Source organism: Desmodus rotundus, chromosome 6 (genome assembly GCF_022682495.2).
Source record: "Desmodus rotundus isolate HL8 chromosome 6, HLdesRot8A.1, whole genome shotgun sequence".
Lineage (NCBI taxonomy): Eukaryota > Metazoa > Chordata > Mammalia > Chiroptera > Phyllostomidae > Desmodus > Desmodus rotundus.
In genome coordinates, this window is record NC_071392.1 from 46,135,396 (window position 1) to 46,153,367 (window position 17,972).

The 17,972-nt window shown below is 37.9% G+C and overlaps 1 protein-coding gene and 1 pseudogene across 2 annotated transcripts in view; one reads left to right on the forward strand and one right to left on the reverse strand.

Annotated features, from left to right (window-relative positions):
• The window catches only part of LHFPL3 (LHFPL tetraspan subfamily member 3), a 666,875-nt gene that overhangs the window by 74,172 nt on the left and 574,731 nt on the right, over nt 1-17,972 (forward strand). The gene's annotated exons all lie outside the window — the stretch shown is intronic.
• Nucleotides 4,559-5,143, reverse strand: LOC112301863 (high mobility group protein B1 pseudogene; annotated as a pseudogene).

Below are 17,972 nucleotides of genomic sequence, written 5' to 3' on the forward strand. Positions count from 1 at the left end.
AACGAATGGAGAAGAAAAACAAATGAGTATATCCTTTTGGATGAGTTAGAGTTTGAAGAACAATAGCAGAAATTTCAAACTTAAATACATTTTATTTAAGGAAGAAGAAGATATCTACTATAAGAGACTTTTCAGAAATTAAATTTGGGAAAGAGAATATTTAGAAATTACAAGACAAAACAAACTAGATTTATACTAAAAACAGCCATAAATAAACTTACACATTCTGTTTTTTCCTATTCTTATTTGAGTGGCTCACTGTGGATCTTTCATTAAGAGAAAGAGTCAGAAAATTAAAGAAATAATCCAGTGAAGAGAAAACAAATAATACAAATTATGAAGAGAACAATGGAATTAATTAACCAGAAAAAATAAAAGTAGTAAAGAATGCCTACCTCTGTTTTGAAGTTACTCAGGGGAGTGATAATAATGGTCTACAAATATTTAAAAGGTGTAAAACACCAAGAAGAAAGAGGAATTATTTAGCATGATGCCATGTGTGTATAATCAGAGATAACAGTATAAACTCAAAAAGATTACAAAAAAGGCTTCCAACAGTGAATACTTTGGTTAGTTGAATATTTAATCCTGTTGAGCTTTCTAAGCAAATAAAACATAAAAGGTCATCTTTGTTATTACTTAATAGTGTCCTCAGTTAATCCACTAACAGATCCAAATTCCAGGGAGGTGGGAAGACGCCACAACCTAATTAAAGTAAATTTATATATAAAAGTTTTAATTAGGAAATTGTGTCTGGCTTACTTAGCCAAGGGCTTTTGCAAATAGATTTCACTTATGCTTTTCAGTTCACCTTATCTGGCAAATTTTACTCTTTCTTGGAGACTTAAAGGTTTTATTTATTTATTTTTAGAGAGAGGGAAAGGCGGGGAGAAAGAGAGGGAGAGAAACATCAATGTGTGGTTGCCTCTCATGTGGCCCCCACTGGGGACCTGGCCTGCAACCCAGGCATGTTCCCTGACTGGGAATCAAACTTGCAACACTTTGGTTCACAGTCTGTGCTCAATCCACTGAGCTACACCAACCAGGGCTCTTTTTTGGAGACTTGAATATCTCATCCTGGAGAAACCTTTGCCACACAAGTGAGGGTTGAGAGTTTGACCTGGGTACTCTTGAGACAGGATGAGGATGCCTGTACCCATCCTAGCACGGCAGTGTGATGGTATCCCAAATTTACTTCTCTGTCTCCCGGGATAGACCGTGGGATCCTTCAGGGCAAGGACCATGTCTTTTTATCCCTGCATCCCCAGCACTCTTAAGGCACTGTGCAGAGTAGGCACTTTGTAAAATTCTGTTACATCAGCAGTCCCCAACATTTTTGGCACCAGGGACCAGTTTCATGGAAGACAGTTTTTCCACAGACTAGAGTAGAGGGGATGGCTTTATAGCCTGCCACCAGATGCAGCTTAATTGTCACTTGCTACTCAATGATAGGGTTTTGATATGAGTCTACAAGCAACTGATTTATTATGGTCTCGGGCAGTCAAACCTCTCTGCTAATGACAATCTATTTGCAGCTGCTCCCCTGCGCTAGCATCACCACGTCAGCTCCACCTCAGATCATCAGGCATTAGATTCTCATAAGGAGAGCAAAACCTAGATCCTTCCCATGTGCAGTTCGCAGTAGGGTTCATGGTCCTATGAGAATCTAATGCCAAAGGTGATCTGACAGGAGGTGGAGCTCAGGTGGTAATGAGAGTGAAGGGAGCAGCTATAAATACAGATGAAGCTTCGCTCCTTTGCCTGCTGCTCACTTCCTGCTGTGTAGCCCCTTTCCTAACAGGCCACAGACCGGGGGTTGGGGACCCCTGTGTTTCATGACTGACCGAGAAAAAGATACAATTGTTGATGGAACTACTCACTTCTTCCTTTTGAATGCATTATTTTGATCATTGGATAAGTTTTAATTCTCTGAGTTTTAATACCATTTCTTAAAGTGTGTTTAAAGTTTTCTTTGGAGGAAAAAAAGTGGGAGAGAAGACCGAAAAATGAACCTTCAGGATCCTGCTAGAATGAGTCATGGTTTTGGTGGCACCTGGGACCAAAGCATGTCCTCAGTGAGCACAGGTGCTCTTACTCTCTCTTTATGGGGCAGAAAGCCTGTAATGGAGGTGCCCTTCCTGACCTTTGGCTAGAGCAGAGGTGAGAAAGCTATAGCTACCAGGTCAAACCTGATCCACCACCTCATTTTGTATAGCTCATGATCTAAGAATGATTTTTATGTATTTAAATGGTTGGAAAAAATAAAAAGAAGTATATTATGATATGTGAAAATTACATGAAATTCTATTTTGAGAGTCTATAGATAAAGTTTTATTGGAACACAGCCATGTTCATTTGTTTACATGTGGCCTATGGCCTTTTATTGTACTACAAAAGCATAATTTAAGGAGTTGAGAATCACATGGCTTATAAGCCTAAAATGTTTATCTAGTCCTTTACAGAAAAAGTTTGCTGACCGTACTCTAGAGAAATAAAAGAGCTCTACCATAGTGTTGAAAAGAATAGTGTCTGGTATCTTGGTGAATAAGCTAAATCTTTAAACAGTTATTTTAATGAGATCATTTAAATAGTTGATTGTTTTCTGATTTACCTACTTTCTGTATAAGGTATTGGTGAAATAGCTTAAATATTTGAATATTTGAAACTAAACATTTTTTTAAATTTTCAAAATATAATTACACTTAATTAAACATCTTTAGAGTTAGACTCTTAGCCAAATGATTTTTTTTTAAGAATGCTTATGTGGTTCATTAGAGATCAACAGTTTGAATATAGGTCCATTTTTACTGAAGTAAAAATTGATTGAGAAATGCTTGCTATATTTAGAGAGCGTATTTTGAAATGTGAAGTCTGACTTGTGAATCAAGGTTACTGATTTTTGATTCTCATTAGTTACAATAAATCACTGTAGTCACCTCTCCAGTCATAAAATGAATCAGAATTGAGCCATAAAAGTATAAGATAAACTAGTTCAGACTAGTACTCCTGTCTCCTTGGTTTTCTGCCTCTGCCTATGTCAGAGAAGAGCCTTTTTAGGCAACAGAGTAGCTGAGCTCAATGTTTCTGACCTAAAAAACTCCAGTAAGTCGGTGGTACTTTTCTTGCCAGTAACAAACTACCTATTTTGTATTTTCATCCTATGCTGCCTAATAGGAAGTGTAGATGACTTGAATTCATAGCTTATTATTCAGGTAGTTTAAACAAAAATAAACAAATAAACTTCTGTGGAATTACCTATGTAAAGGAGGTGAAAATTAGGTTGTTCTCAAATGTATTGTTTTATCCTGGTCTATTGCTGATATCTGGCAATGAACTAATCAGGTCCATAAAACCTACTAAACACGTTGTCACATCTACTTTAGTTTCTTGGATTTTTAGGAAGTGTGTGTGATTTATTTATTTTTAATAAATTCAGATAGGTAATTTTTCAATAGCATTGATTCTATTTCAGAGTTATTATTTTTCATTTAAAGTAAAATCATGAGATTTACTAACCTGTTTTTCCAATGATTAGATTTTGAGCTTAGCAAAACAATTTTAGAACCACAGAATTACAGAATGAAGTAAAAAATGACATTTTTTGATATTCCTTCTAATTAATATTTTATGCTATAAAAACTATTATTTCTCCTCCCTGCACTTTTACTTATTAATAATGTAGAATTGACTGAAAATAAAATGTTTTTCATTGCTAACTTTATTAGTACATTTAATAATTTATCAGATGACCAGCAACGTGAAAATAAAATCCAGATGTTCTCAAATAATGAGAGCTGACATTTACTAGGAGATTATTACATGCCTGACATTCTCCTAAATGCTTTACATAATATTCTCTTTTATGATTATCCTCATTTTATAAACTGGGCAAAAAGAAGATAAGTTGTCTGAAGTTATACATTAACAGTGGATTCAAGATTCAAATTAAAGCTTTAAATCAAAAGACTATGATTTTAACCACGATGCTATATTCCCTCCCAATCATTATTTTTCTGGCAACTTTTTAATTATAAATTTTGTTTTTACAACTCTGGGAAAAAGCAGAACTTTTATTTATTTATTTACTAATAAAAAATTGTATTTACTTCTAAGTGTTCAGAATGGCAACAAAACAGCTGCAACTTTTTTTTTTTTTTGCAGTTAGACAGAGTGGTATTCAGTTAACAGAACAACAATTATTTTGTATAAGCTGCATCAGAGACAACTGAAGATGAAAAAACTACCATCCCCATATATAACTAATTTGTGCTGTGCATCAACAAGAACCTGATTTAAACTTCCATGCCAATTTACAGCCCCGGTACTGTACGAGGCAAGGTTAGTGGCTATTGAAAATACTAACAGACAGGATAATCTAAAGATACATTTGGTAGTGTGTTAACTATACAAAAAACAACACTGCAAAGTTTAAAAACAAATCTTGCACAGCCTTACATTTCAATTTTTTTCTTTAAAAGGAGTGAGTTGTGTACAGGGGGGTTAAATGCTTTATAGACAAGAAAAATACTGCGCTAGAACCAACTTAATTATCATCAACTTATTGTTTTTCATATTCATCTTCTTCATATTCCTTCTCTTCCTTCTTTTTCTTGCTTTTTTCAGCCGTGATGACTCCCTTTTTTGCAGCATCAGGCTTTCCTTTAGCTTGGTATGTGGCAATATCCTTTTCGTATTTCTCCTTCAGCTTAGCAGCCTTCTTTTCATAAGGCTGCTTGTTGTCTGCAGTAGTGTTATTCCACGTCTCCCCCAGCTTCTTTGCAACATCACCAGTGGATAGGCTGGGATGCTCTCCTTTGATTTTGGGGAGATACTCAGAACAAAACAAGAAAAAAGTTGAAGGAGGTCACTTGGGTGCATTGGGATCCTTGAACTTCTTTTTTTGTTTCCCCTTTAGGAGGAATATAAGGTTTCATTTCTCTTTCATAACAGGCCTTGTACACTTTTGCCATGTCTTCAAATTTTCCTTTCTCTTTGGCAGACATGGTCTTCCACCTCTCTGACCACTTCTTAGAAAACTCTGAGAAGTTTATCAAAGCTCCTTATGCTCCTCCCAGCAAGTTTGCACAAAGAAAGCATCTGATAACATTTTGTCTCTCAGCTTCTTAGGATCTCCTCTGCCCATGTTTAATTACTTTTCCTCAGCCAGCACAGAGTTGCCTAGTGCCCATCCAGCTTGCACTTGCCCTGGCACTGTCTCTATGGAGTTCAATGTACTGCAGTCAAAAACAGAACTTTTAAAGCATGGTTATGTTTGAGAAGGTTTGGATTTGGCATGAGTTAATTGAGTGTGTGTTATATGTTACACCCTAGACCATTTACTTCCTATAATTCTCTTTAATCCTCAGAGTGTTGAGATGTAGGACTCACTGTTCCTGTTTTATAAAATAGGAAATGGAAACTTAAAGAGGTTAGCAAGTTTCCCTGAGTTAAATAAGTAAAGTGATGGCTAGAATTCTTTTTATGAAAATAAGAATTTCTCATTTCTTAGAGTTTCTAAGAAATGAGAAATTCTCATTTCTTCATGTATCTGGCTAGGAGTGTTTCTTTTATTGTCCTTTAGATGAGAATTCATAGCTTTTCACAAGTATGCTGTCAAGATGTAGTCACTTACAATTTAAAGCTTTCTGTTTAGTACTCAGTCACTCTCCACCTAGATCCTCGCCAATTGAGAGCTTCCTAGTGAACTGGGACCCAAATGAATAGAGGTGTAATTAATGGCAGATATATCCCTATCCGTCTGGAGAAGACTATGAGTCTAAAGATCATAGACCTGGACCAGCAAAGCATCCTTGCAGGCAGAAGACAGAAGGAGGATTTTACCTACGGGATGCAGGTCGAGTTGGACACATTAAGAGAACATTTTCAGAGCCATCACTAGCAGTGGTTGTCCAAGAAAGGATCAAAGAGGTAACCAACATGCATGGCCACTATACATAGACTGAATGTTTGTGTTTTGTGTCTCCCATCAAATTCATATGTTGAAGCCTAATTATGTATGCATGACCTATGGACATGGACAATGGGGTGGGGATGGACTGTGGGACAGGGGGATGGGGCCAGATGGAGGAGGGCAAAGGGGGAAAAAGTGGGACAACTATAGTAGAATAAACAAGAATTTAAAAAGAATAAAGAAACCCAGTCTCCAATGTGATGGTTAGAAGGTGGGGCCTTTGGGGAGTGATTAGGTCATGAGGGCAGAGACTTCATGAATGGGATAAGCACTTTTATAAAAGAGTCCCCAGATTGCTCTCTCACCCCTTCCATCATGAGAACATATCTATGAATCAGGAATCGGAACCTTACCAGATACTGAATATGCTAGTGCTTTGATCTTGGACTCCCGGCCTCCAAAACTGTGAGAAATAAATTTCTGCCATTTATAAGTCATTCAGTTTATGGTATTCTGTTGTAGCAGCCTGAACAGACTAAGACAATTGCCTACCTACTATGTACCAGGAAATTAACATATTTTCTGTGATTGATTCCTCAAAATCACCCTAGGATGTTGTTATAACTATCTCCATTTTAACCGATACATATTAAATTCAAAGGGTGAATAACATGCTCATAGTTGGGTAATAGAATTCAAACCCAGGTTGTCTGACTCCAGAGTGCATGGTCTTTCTACTGAACTAAGAGAAAAACATGGGTAGGTGTGTAAGGAGAAAATGTGGATGTCATTGCTGCAGCACAGTGGTCACCTCATGTCCCTGATGACTGATTGGCAAATGCAATAGAGAGAAGCTCTCCCTGTGGTCAAACCAGTGGGATTCAAAAAGACAGATGGCACACACACTGCTTTCAGGGAATTTATAATTTAGGGGACATTCCAGGGTACCTGCATAGTTTAATCTTTCTGGAAACCTGTGCTTGATAATTGATATTTCTTTGGTCACAAGTTAGGAAGACCTTGGCCTTCATATTGAGAGCTGATTACCACAATAAGTTTAGTTAACCCAACCATCATGCCACATAATTAACTGTGTGTGTGTGTATGTGTGGTGAGAATATTCAAGATCAATTCTCTTAGCAAATTCCAAATATATAATAAAATATTGTTAACTGTAGTCACCATGCTATATGTTAGATATCAGAACTTAGTCACCTTATAACTGGAAGTTTGTACCCTCTAACCAAGCTCTCTCCATTTCTCCCACCCCCAAGCCCCTGGCAACCACCATTCTACTCTTTGTTTCTGAGTTTACTTTTTTAGATTTCACATGTAAGTGAGATTATGCAGTATTTGTCTTTTTTTTTTTTTTGGCTCTGCCACCGACTTTATTTATCTGTTTGTTTGTTTGTTTTCTCATTATCATTTATCCCCTCTATCTCCTCTTCCACCTCCATCCATCCCCCTCCCCTCTGTCTGACTTATTTTACTTAGCATAATGCCTTCAGGCCCATTCATGTTGTCATAAAAGGCAGGATTTCCTTCTTTTTCTGCCTGAATAATATTCCATTGTATGTGTATACCACAACTTCTTTATCCATTAACACCTGATGGACTCAGGTTGTTTCCATGTCTTGGCTTTTGTAAATAAATTCTGCAACAGACATGGGGGTGCAGATATCTCTGCAAGATTTTTTTCTGACAAAAAAAAGAACTGCAAGTGCTGGGTTATATGGTAGTTCTATTTTTAATTTTTTGAGGAATCTACATATTCCATATTGGCCATACCAGTTTACATTTCTACCGACAGTGTACCAGGGTTCCCTTTTGTCCATATCTTCACCATTGCTTGTTATATCTTGTCTTTTTTGCTAATAGCCATTCTATCTGGTATGAGGTGATATTTCCTGATTTTTATGAAGAGCATTTACAATTTTGAGGATAGAAGGAACTGCAAAGGACAGGCAAACCAGGGAGCGGTCTAGGACTTCCACCACAGTGCTCTGTTTCCTCTCTTGCTTCTCTGGGCCAAGATTAAGACAGGAGGTGTGTAGGTGATGTGTGCAGTTGACATAGCTTGCACGGAAGGAGAATCTCCATTTTGTATTAGAGAGTTCCATAGCTTATGTGACATTTTCTATTTTATGTCTCATAAATTTATAGATTCCAGGTATACTTACTATAAGTAATCCCAGCTAGACCAGATATATCCTACTAAAAACATTTTATAGACGAGGACCATTCCACTGGTAATGCCATTAATCGTTTGCCAGAACTGTGTTATTAGCATTTTTTACAAAGGTATTTGAATGGGTCACTTTCCTTCTTTTTTTCCAAAGTTCTTCATCCCCTCCCAGTTCACCTCATTACTCATACACAGTAAAGAAAGAAAATGGATTGCAAACCTGCTCTTGACTTATTTTACCTTCTACAAACGTAGAGCAAGAAATGGTAGCTGCTGGTCTCTTTTCAAAATCAACTACTGGCTCAAAAATATGTCAGGAAAAGGGAGGGAAAAAACAGGCCCTGGTTTATTGCCACCTGCAAATTCTTTCCCTAACAGACCAGACAGGTTAGTGGCCAGCATCAACCAACAGAATGAGACTCCAGGTGGTAGTGACCTGCTACTTTCCTCAGATGAATTACATATAATTAAACCAACATTTAAGAAAGGCTGTGATGTAAGTATCACATCCCTACCTTGTTTATCTTTGCCCATTATCCCATTGCGACCCCACCCTTTGGTTCTGCTTCTCTGAAGCCACACCATCTTCAAACAGTTACACTGGCTAAGACTCAGAAAGCACTTATTTGTCAGGTAATCTTCCAAAGTCTTTTTATATTAGTCCATTTAACCTTAACAAGAACCCTTATACCTATTTTGTAGGTGAAGAAACTGAGGCACAGAGCAGCAAGATAACTTGCTCAAATTCACTCATCTGTTAGAGGTAGAGTAGGAATTGAAACCCAGGTGGTTTGGCTGCAGAATCCATGCTCTTGACCACTGTGCCCCTGTCTTCTCTAAGAGAACTCAGCTTGGTGTCCCTCACCTCCAGGGAAACCTTCCTGGGTAGTGTGGTATAACAGAAATACCATCTCATGTTGTTTTTTGTTTATGGTCATTGTTTATGGCTCCTCTCTGTTCCCATCACAGTCAAACACCAGGCAAAGCTTTTGATATATGGAATCACCTGTTTTGTTGTTTTTGTTTTGCTTTGCCAGAAACTCTGTTTTTATTTTCCATTTGGCCAACTGGACAGATTAATTTCTTTGGTATAGAAAAAGTGATTAAAAATGTAAAATATCATGTTCATTAGAAAAGGCATACTTTTAAAAAGTATGATAGCAGAGGTAGAATATTTAAATGAATGCCTTCATCTCTTCTAGATATAGCACTATATTTCTTTATTATTTCAGTGAAAGAGAACTGTATTACACAAAAGTTTATTTTTTCTTTGAAACCTGTTAGTTGGCATTTAGTATGAATAGTAGTTGATAGAGAATCAAAATTATACGTAAAATGATTAACTCTCAGTCAATTCAGCTTTCATATTTTATCCATGTAAAAAATACACTCTTAATTAGAATTCCCCTTTTGCTTTTTAAGAAACATACAGAGCTTCTGGAATAAGGGGAGGAAATTACAGCTGATGAGTTTTTCAGAATCCCTAGCAGAGGGATTTCTGCATGGATTTTTAAAAGGATCCTGCAGAAGGAGAACATTGTTGGCATTTCACAGAGTTTCTTAGTAGCCTCTATAATCAGAGCAGCACGTGATTGTGCCCAGATCCCAGGACAGGGAACTCCGAAACAAAACACAGCTGTCCCGATATTTTTAAGAAAATTGTAAGGGAGACACTATGTGCAATCAATTAAATTGTTCCTTCCCCCCTTTCAGAAGACAGAAACAATTTGTAAATGCAGAGTTGCTGTTGGGAATGTAAATTGGCTAGAGTATCTGTTTATGCTGTTAGATTTATGCATAAACTGTAGATGGCACAAGCAAGGTCTTATTGACCTTAGCAACTGAGCAGTGATCCAAAGCAGGCTCATTGCATTCAATTTCATGCTGCCAACCAGCAGCCTTAACATTTCAGTTTTGAGGGTTGAATTCTCTTACTGATTTAAAAAGAACTTTGACAAATTCAGATAATGTTGCTATCTAAAAATTTTATCTACCATTCCAAATGAGTGTGTTTTCAATATTTAATAATGGTATTGTTTAGGATGTGTTTGTATTTAATGGTAGCTAGCATTCATTCATAGGTCAGCTGGAGAAGAAAACAAATTGCCCCATATAGTTATGCTACCAGTAAATGTTAACTCTGATTAGCATATAATTGAGATCATGCTGCAAAACAATGAGTACAGAAATTGGTTTAAGAGCATAACTTCTTTTTTAATCATCAACTGGTGTCAATTTGAGCAGAGCCAAGAAATTGGAACTAGAATCAGAAAAGTGGGAAGGTAAGTTCTTTTTTTTTTATCCTCGTCTGAGGATATATTCATTGATTTTAGAGAAAGAGGAAGGAGGTGGGGGATAGAAAGAGAGAGAGAAAGAAAGAAAGGGAGAGAAAGAAACATGGGTGAGAGAGAGAAACATCCATTGGTTGCCTCCTGTATGCTCCCCGACTGGGGACTGTACACACAACCTAGATATGTGCCCTGATTAGGAATTGAACCTGCAACCCTTGTTATGGGACAACGCTCCAACTGAGTCATACTGGCCTGGGCATAAATATATTTTTAAATGTTACTTTTCACATAAATTATTTTAAATTAATAGATTGTTTTGGGGACAATTTTAGGTTTACAGAAGAATTGGGCAGAAAGTACAGTGAATTCCCATATTACCCCCTCCACCTGCTCCCCACACAGCCTCCTCTATTAACATCTTGCACTTGTTACAATTGATGATCTAATATTGACGCATTGTTACTAACTAAAGTCCACACTATACATTTGTCCTTCAGTAGACAGGACAGGTCTTACCAGAGTGGGGTCTTACCGGAGTGGGGTGAGTCCTTAATCCAATGTGACCAGTCTCCTTATCAGAGAAAAGAGACACACAAGGAGGAGATGACCTTGTGACGACAAAGGCAGTGGAGAATCACAGCTATGTTCGAAGGAATGCCAAGGATTGATAGCAAACACCAGAAGCTAGAAAAGGCAAGGAATGATTCTTCCCTGAAGGTTTCAGAGGGAGCATGGTCCTACTGACACTTGGATTTTGGACTTTCAGCCTCCAGAACCACAAGATAATAAATTTACCTTGTTTCAAACCACCTAGTTTATGGTACTTTGTTATAACAACCGTAGCAATCTAACACACCACAAACTACCATATCACCTACTTGCTGCCCCCTCCCCTCCATCTATGGCTGTCTCTAAAGGAGAACCTTCCCTGGCCCCTTTTTCTGGATCCCCAGTTCCCCTTTGAATCATGGCAGGAGCATCTGAGCAATGATTCCTAGGGCACGTGCCTGTGGCCTAGTGTCAGTGAAGACTGGGGAGATGAAGATCTGAAATTTTCTGCTTCTGTATCCTCTCACTGAAACTCATAAGGTATGGGATTCCCTAGTGCAGGAAGGGGCTCAGAGGCCAGGCAACCAAAAAGAATGTCAAATGTCCAACATAACTGACTTTTATAATTATGAATTCTAAGGGGTGCATAGTATTCCATTATGTTGATACCATTACTAATTTTTTTCCTATTTTTATTGGACAGTTATAAAGATTTCCATATTGCTATTACTGTGTATGGTGACATAGGTGTGCCTCTAAGTTTCATTTCTGTTGAGTGATATCTCGAGTGGACTATGACAGCCTTTATGACTTCAACTACATATTCACAGACTTTGTTTCAAAAGCATTTTCTCAATTTACAACTTCATAGATAGTATATACATGTACCTATTTTATCATAATCTCAGTATTATGTGATTTATTAAAGTTTATTCATATTTAATTGGTAAAATAGGTATAAAATGGTACCTTAAGGTGCATTTGACTTGCATTAGTTGACCTTTAAAAAGAATAAATATTTTCCACATGTAGTTTGCACTTTGCATTTCTGCATAGCATACCTTGTGTTAACTCCACACTGCACATGCATTTTCTGTTTAAATCCATTACTTTTTTCATTTTATTGATGAGAAGACTATAGCTCAGAGAGATTGTGTAATTTACCCAAGGTTACACAGCTACAAGCAGTAGAGTTCATAACTTGAATCCTTGTTCGTCTAACTCTAGAGCCCAAGCGCTTTATCATGAGTGAGGAAATTGTCTCACACAGTAAAACTAGCAGATTAAGTTTGGTTGCTATTTAGAATTCAAGTTGGATATTAATGAAAGAAACCAGAAGTGGTACATCGATGAAAAACTATGGAGGATGCTTAAATGTCAGGTGAATTGGTTTGAACTTCATTTAGTAGGAACAAGAGTCCCACTGACATTCTGAGCTGCTGAGTGATAGGTTCAGTGTTGCTTTGGAAGAAAAGTCTTGTGGCATTGTATAGGATTTATTGGAAAGAGATAATAGAGTTTAGGAGTCAGTTAAAGAGATAAATTATCATTGGTAAGGTAACAAAAGCTTGAAGTATAGTTGAGAGATTGATTTAAAACAACTATGAATTTGAAAGGCATTACTAAAATGAGTGAAGAGAATTTAGTGGCCCATGGAATGTGGGGGAAAGAAAGAAGTCAGAGATAGATCATGTTTCAGACGTGGGTGACTGGAGGATTTGATTAAACTCAAAACATATATATAGACATTAGCCAGAGAGTGGATTTTAGGGGGGAGATCATAAACTTGACTTCATCAAAAATGTTCAAGAATTCAGAACTAGAACTTGGCTGAAGGATGAAGCTAAAGCTATAAATTTGGGAGATATTAGGTGAGGGCAGTGGCCACATGCATTGGCTGAAGGAAAGGCACTAGAGGAAGAGATGGAGACTGGAAGCTCGGGAGTATCACACTGAAAAGGAGGGAGGGAGAAAAAGGGGAGGGAGAGACACAAAGAAGAGAGAAGTAATAGTCCTGTCTGTGTTATGATGGGTGCAAAGATGACTGGACTAGACACGGGCACCCAGAAATACCCTGGTCATGCCCTTGACAAGTTTATGCTCATCCTTAGACTCCAAGTGATAAACAAAGTTTAGGGAAGGCAAAGGAAGGCACAGCATACTTACTAGAGGAGAGTTTGGGCTCCAATCTCAGGAAGAATTGCAGGGGTCCGGACTCAGCCATGTGAAGGACCCCATCTGCCTAAGCTAGATAAACCTTAGGAGCCCAGAAGCAAAACAAAATGGAAATCACTTTTCTGAGCCATATTCCAGGAGTTATAGCCAGGCCATCTTATTGCTTTTGCTGTGTAAAAGGGAGAGAGAACCAAAGAGCCATGCTAGTAGTGGGGCTCAACCTACCAGCATAGTGGTCAGTAAAGTGCCTATGGCAGCCTTCCCTCCCTTGTAGATGGAGTGGAGGAACAGAGACATAAAATAGCTATGACTATCTTTTGCCCTGTATTTAACAAAGAGACAAGACAAATAAACAGGTAGGCAACAAAGAGGCTTGCCAAGGAAGAGAGGAGCTGAGATATCAAGAGGTGGCAGTAAGTGTTAAAACTCATATAAGGATGGAGAAGGGTAAAAATTAAAGAAAGACTCCATTGAAATTTTAAACAGTTACTGGTGGCCTTCCAAAGGGTGAATTTGGTAGAATAGTAGATTTAAACAAAATTGACAGGATTGAAAAGTCAGCAGGTGGGAAGCATGGACAAGAATTCATGCTGACTACACATTGGGGTATTTTGAGTTGAAAGGAACAAGAGGTGGGCCAACAACTCAAGGGCGTAGGCAGACTGAGACACTTGTGGTTGTTATTGTATATTGTTTGAAATATAAAGGAGACTGGCAGAAAGAAGAAATATTAAACATAGTAAGTTTTTGCAAAAGAAAAAATACATAATTAATGAAATAAGATCCTGGAGGATGTGAGAAAGGATAGAATTAGAAAAGGACTTTTCAATGAGTTTTAAATATAACTGTAGTCTGAAAGGACTGATGAGCAAGGGTAGCTTTGCTCCTGTAGATTTAAGGAAGAAAGATAAGATGTAGATAAAATGGGAGAGGGTAGAGAAGAGAAAGGGTGGAAGTGAGTTCTCCCCAGATAAAAGGCATCGTGAGGAGAAAACTCAATGTGCTGCAGATGGCCACCAATTAGCAGCTGATTTTTATGGAGTGATATCATAAAGTTAGAGGTTAGAAAGAAAAGACCATGAAGAGGCTATGGAGGTGATTTTTTTCTGTGGTGGTTTAAACTAGAGGACAGGAATTCTTCACTGAGTCTTGGAAAGGCTCAACCAGGGAAGCCAGAGAGAAGATGATGGCTGTCAGCAGTGGACATGACTTAAAGCCTTGGAAGAGAAAAATAAAGGGGAGAGAATAAGGTAAGTTGCTAAGACATAGATAAGGCAGAAATGGATTTGGAAATTGTTCAGACATGGAAAGTAAAGATTGGCATCCTAAGGATGATCCCTTTACTTTCCCCCTTCCCCCAAATAAATTAGGTTGGGCTGTATAGATTACAGAGATTCACTTTTTTCAACTAACTTTTCTTTCAGAATGGTTAAACAGAAGTTCTAAAGTTAAACTACCTGGGCTTGAACCCCAACTCCATTGTGTACTATCTATATGACTTGGGCAAGTTACCTTATCTCTCTAAGTAAGCTTCACTCAGTTTCCTCACCTATACAAGTGGGATGATAATATAATACTTACCTCATATTGAAGATTATACATATCTGGTATAACACCAATAATAGTTCACAGAACTGGCAGCTGGTCTACATTCAGTAGTATTTCCTGCTACCATGATGATGGTGATAATGGTAGAATACCTTGGGAATTCAGGGATGAATAAGGTAGAGTACCTGTCTTCAAGGACTCAGATACTATTGGGAAATATGTTAATACCTTCCAGGGAATCAAAGATTATAGTAAAATGAATTGATTCATTGAACAAGAACTTATTGAGCCCCTTACCCTGCTCCAGTTACTGAGGATACGTTGGTAAATGAAATATACCAAGATTCCGTGTGCTCATGATACTTGCATTCCAGTGAGGTGAGAGAAAAAAAATAAATGACAGAGTAAATAAGTACAGTGTGTTAGGAAATAGTATGTAATGAGAGGAAAGGAGAATAAGCTAATGGTAATGGAGATCAGAGTAGGGAGAACTAACAGGATGACAATAAAAATAGAGTGGTTAAGTTAGGTCTCATTGAGCAAGATGCTTGGGGGTTGTAATGGACATTTTAAAATGAAGTCCTCAAATGGGCTGCTGCTTATGAAAGTACAGAGGTGGGCCATCAAACTTGACCTGGTCATGGGAGAGAGGAAAGGCTTCTTAGTCTAGGGGATGTTTGAAGTAGAAAAGGGAGAGAAGCAATCAAAAAGGCTGGCAGACCTACAGAAAATCGTATAGAAGTTTCTCAAAACTTCCACTTCTGAGTATATACCAAAGGAAAGAAAATCACTGTCTCAAAGCAATATCTGCACCCCATATTCACTGCAGCATTATTTACAATAGCCGAAACATGGAAACCACTTAAGTGTCTATTGATGGATAAATGGATAAAGAGAATGATATGTAGCTTTAATATATATTCTATTGAATATATATTAAAGAAAAGACGTAGGCCAGATTTGAGTGAGAGTAGAGAAAAGGTGGAAGTGAGTTCATAGATATGCAATGGGATATTATTCATCCATAAAAAGAAGAAAATCCTGTATTGATTGCAACATCATGGATAAACCTTGAGGACATTATGCCAAGTGAAATAAGTCAGACAGAGAGAGAAAAATACTGTTATGATCTTACTTATATGTAGAATCTGAAAAAAATGAACTCATAGAGAACAAACGAGTGTTTGCCAGACAGAACTGGAGGTGGGTGGTGGATTGGGAGAGGCTGGTCAAGGAATGTAAATTTCCAGTTATAAGATAAATAATTTCTGGGGATATAATGTAAGCATGATGACTATAGTTAACAATGCTGTATTGCATGTTTGAAAGTTGCTAAGAGAGTAGATTTTAAAAGTTCTACCACACATTCAAATTGAATTCTGTGAAGTGATGGATGTGTTAACTAACCTTAACATGACATTTTGCAGTGTATGCATATAATCACTACATTGTGTATCTTAAACTTTCACAATGGTATATATCAATAATATCTCAATGAAGCTGAATGAAAGAGAAATAAAACAAAAGCCTGCAGAGAACTGGCCTGTGGAAAGGGAATGGCCTGGGCAGGGCTTTAGCTTTGTCATTAAAGGAGGCAATATGATGCACCCTAATGTCCTCTCCAAAAACAGATCACAGTAAAAAAAAAATCACTCAACTAGTGCTTTAGACAAGAAATTATCTTATAAATGCTTTTCTTCCTTAAAAAGGGAGGGCAGACTGTGGTTTATAGTGTTTTTCATATTGAGTTTCTTAAAACTATAACTACTTTACCAAATGTGTGATTTATTTCTATTATTCCAGTGAAATTGGTTTTCTGATTTAGCGGTCTCTTGATAGGCACTTGCTGTGCAGGAGACCGCAGAGCCCCACTCGGCTCAAGGTACTTTTGCCAGGGAATGAGAGAACTGTCTTTTGTATTTCACAGAAGTGCTGGGGAATGATGGTGCAGAGAGAAGAAAGGCCTTACACTGAGGCACAGAGGAGCTCTTATAGTATGCACACAGAAAGAGACAGCCTTTCAATTCCTTTCAAAATGCTCACAGCTTTCCATTACAGAGGAGGCTATGTAAGACCAAAGAAAGATAGGAAATAAAAGTATAAACTAACTGAATAAATACATTGTAGCCCCCACCCTCCCCCCAAAATGAATTCAAATATTGCTTAATCTAAAAGGTCAGCCAGCCAGGTCTGGAGATGTTTTTGGTTGTCACAACTAGTTGGGGGAGAAGCTGCTGACAACTGGTGGGTAGAAGCTACCCAAGTGAGTAGAGTTCAGGGATATTACTGGGCAGCCTGCAATGCACAGGACAACCTGTACTACAAAGAATTATCCAGCCCAAAATGTCAGTAGTGCTGAGCTTGAGCCCTGTGATAGAGCATAGAATTTAAGCTGGGAAAGTGGGAATGGAGACATGAAGTAGATGATGGGTGGTGGGAAGTGGCACAATCAATGTATTGTAGGGCTCAATAAGGGGAAAAGCATGTTTGGGTCAGATGGTGGAGGGGATGGGATAGAAAGTGGATGTGGGATTGGGATATTTGGAACTGGGATTTTGGAGGGTAGTGTCCAGTTACTGATATAATAGTCCCCCCTTATCCACAGGAATATGTTCCAAGACCCCCAGTGGATGCTTGAACCCAGGGATAGTACTGAGCACTGTATGTGCATATGGTTTTTCCTATACATACATTCCTACAATAAAGTTTCATTTATAAATTAGGCACAGTAAGAGATTAACAATAACTGATAACAAATAGAACATTATATCAATAAACTAATAAAAGTTATGTGCATGGCTTTTTAAGTAAAACAAGGGTATGTGGAACACAAGAACTGTGATACATTGACAGTAAATCTAATAACTGAGCCAGTTCCTAAGCGACTAACCAATGGGAAGCATTGACAGTGTGGAGACAGTGGACAAAGGGATGATTCATGTCCCAGCAGGAAGGAGCAGGGCAGTGTGAGACTTCATCATGTTACTCAGAACAGTGTACAATTTAAAACTTATGAATTATTTATTTCTGGAAAATGCCATTTAATATTTTCAGAATGGTTGGCCACTGATAACTGAAACCGTGGAAAGTGAAACTGAGGATAAGGGGGGACTCCCATGTTGACAAAGGACATTTGTATGTCACATACACATAGATGTGAACTTAAGTGTTTATTCTAAGTTCTGGCCAAGATGGGAGGCGTGGGTAGAAACCCTTTGCTTCCTCACACAACCAAAAGGAGGATAACAACCAATCTAAAGTAAATAAACAACCAGAAGTGCCAGGAAGTCAAACTTCATGGAACTCCGACAAC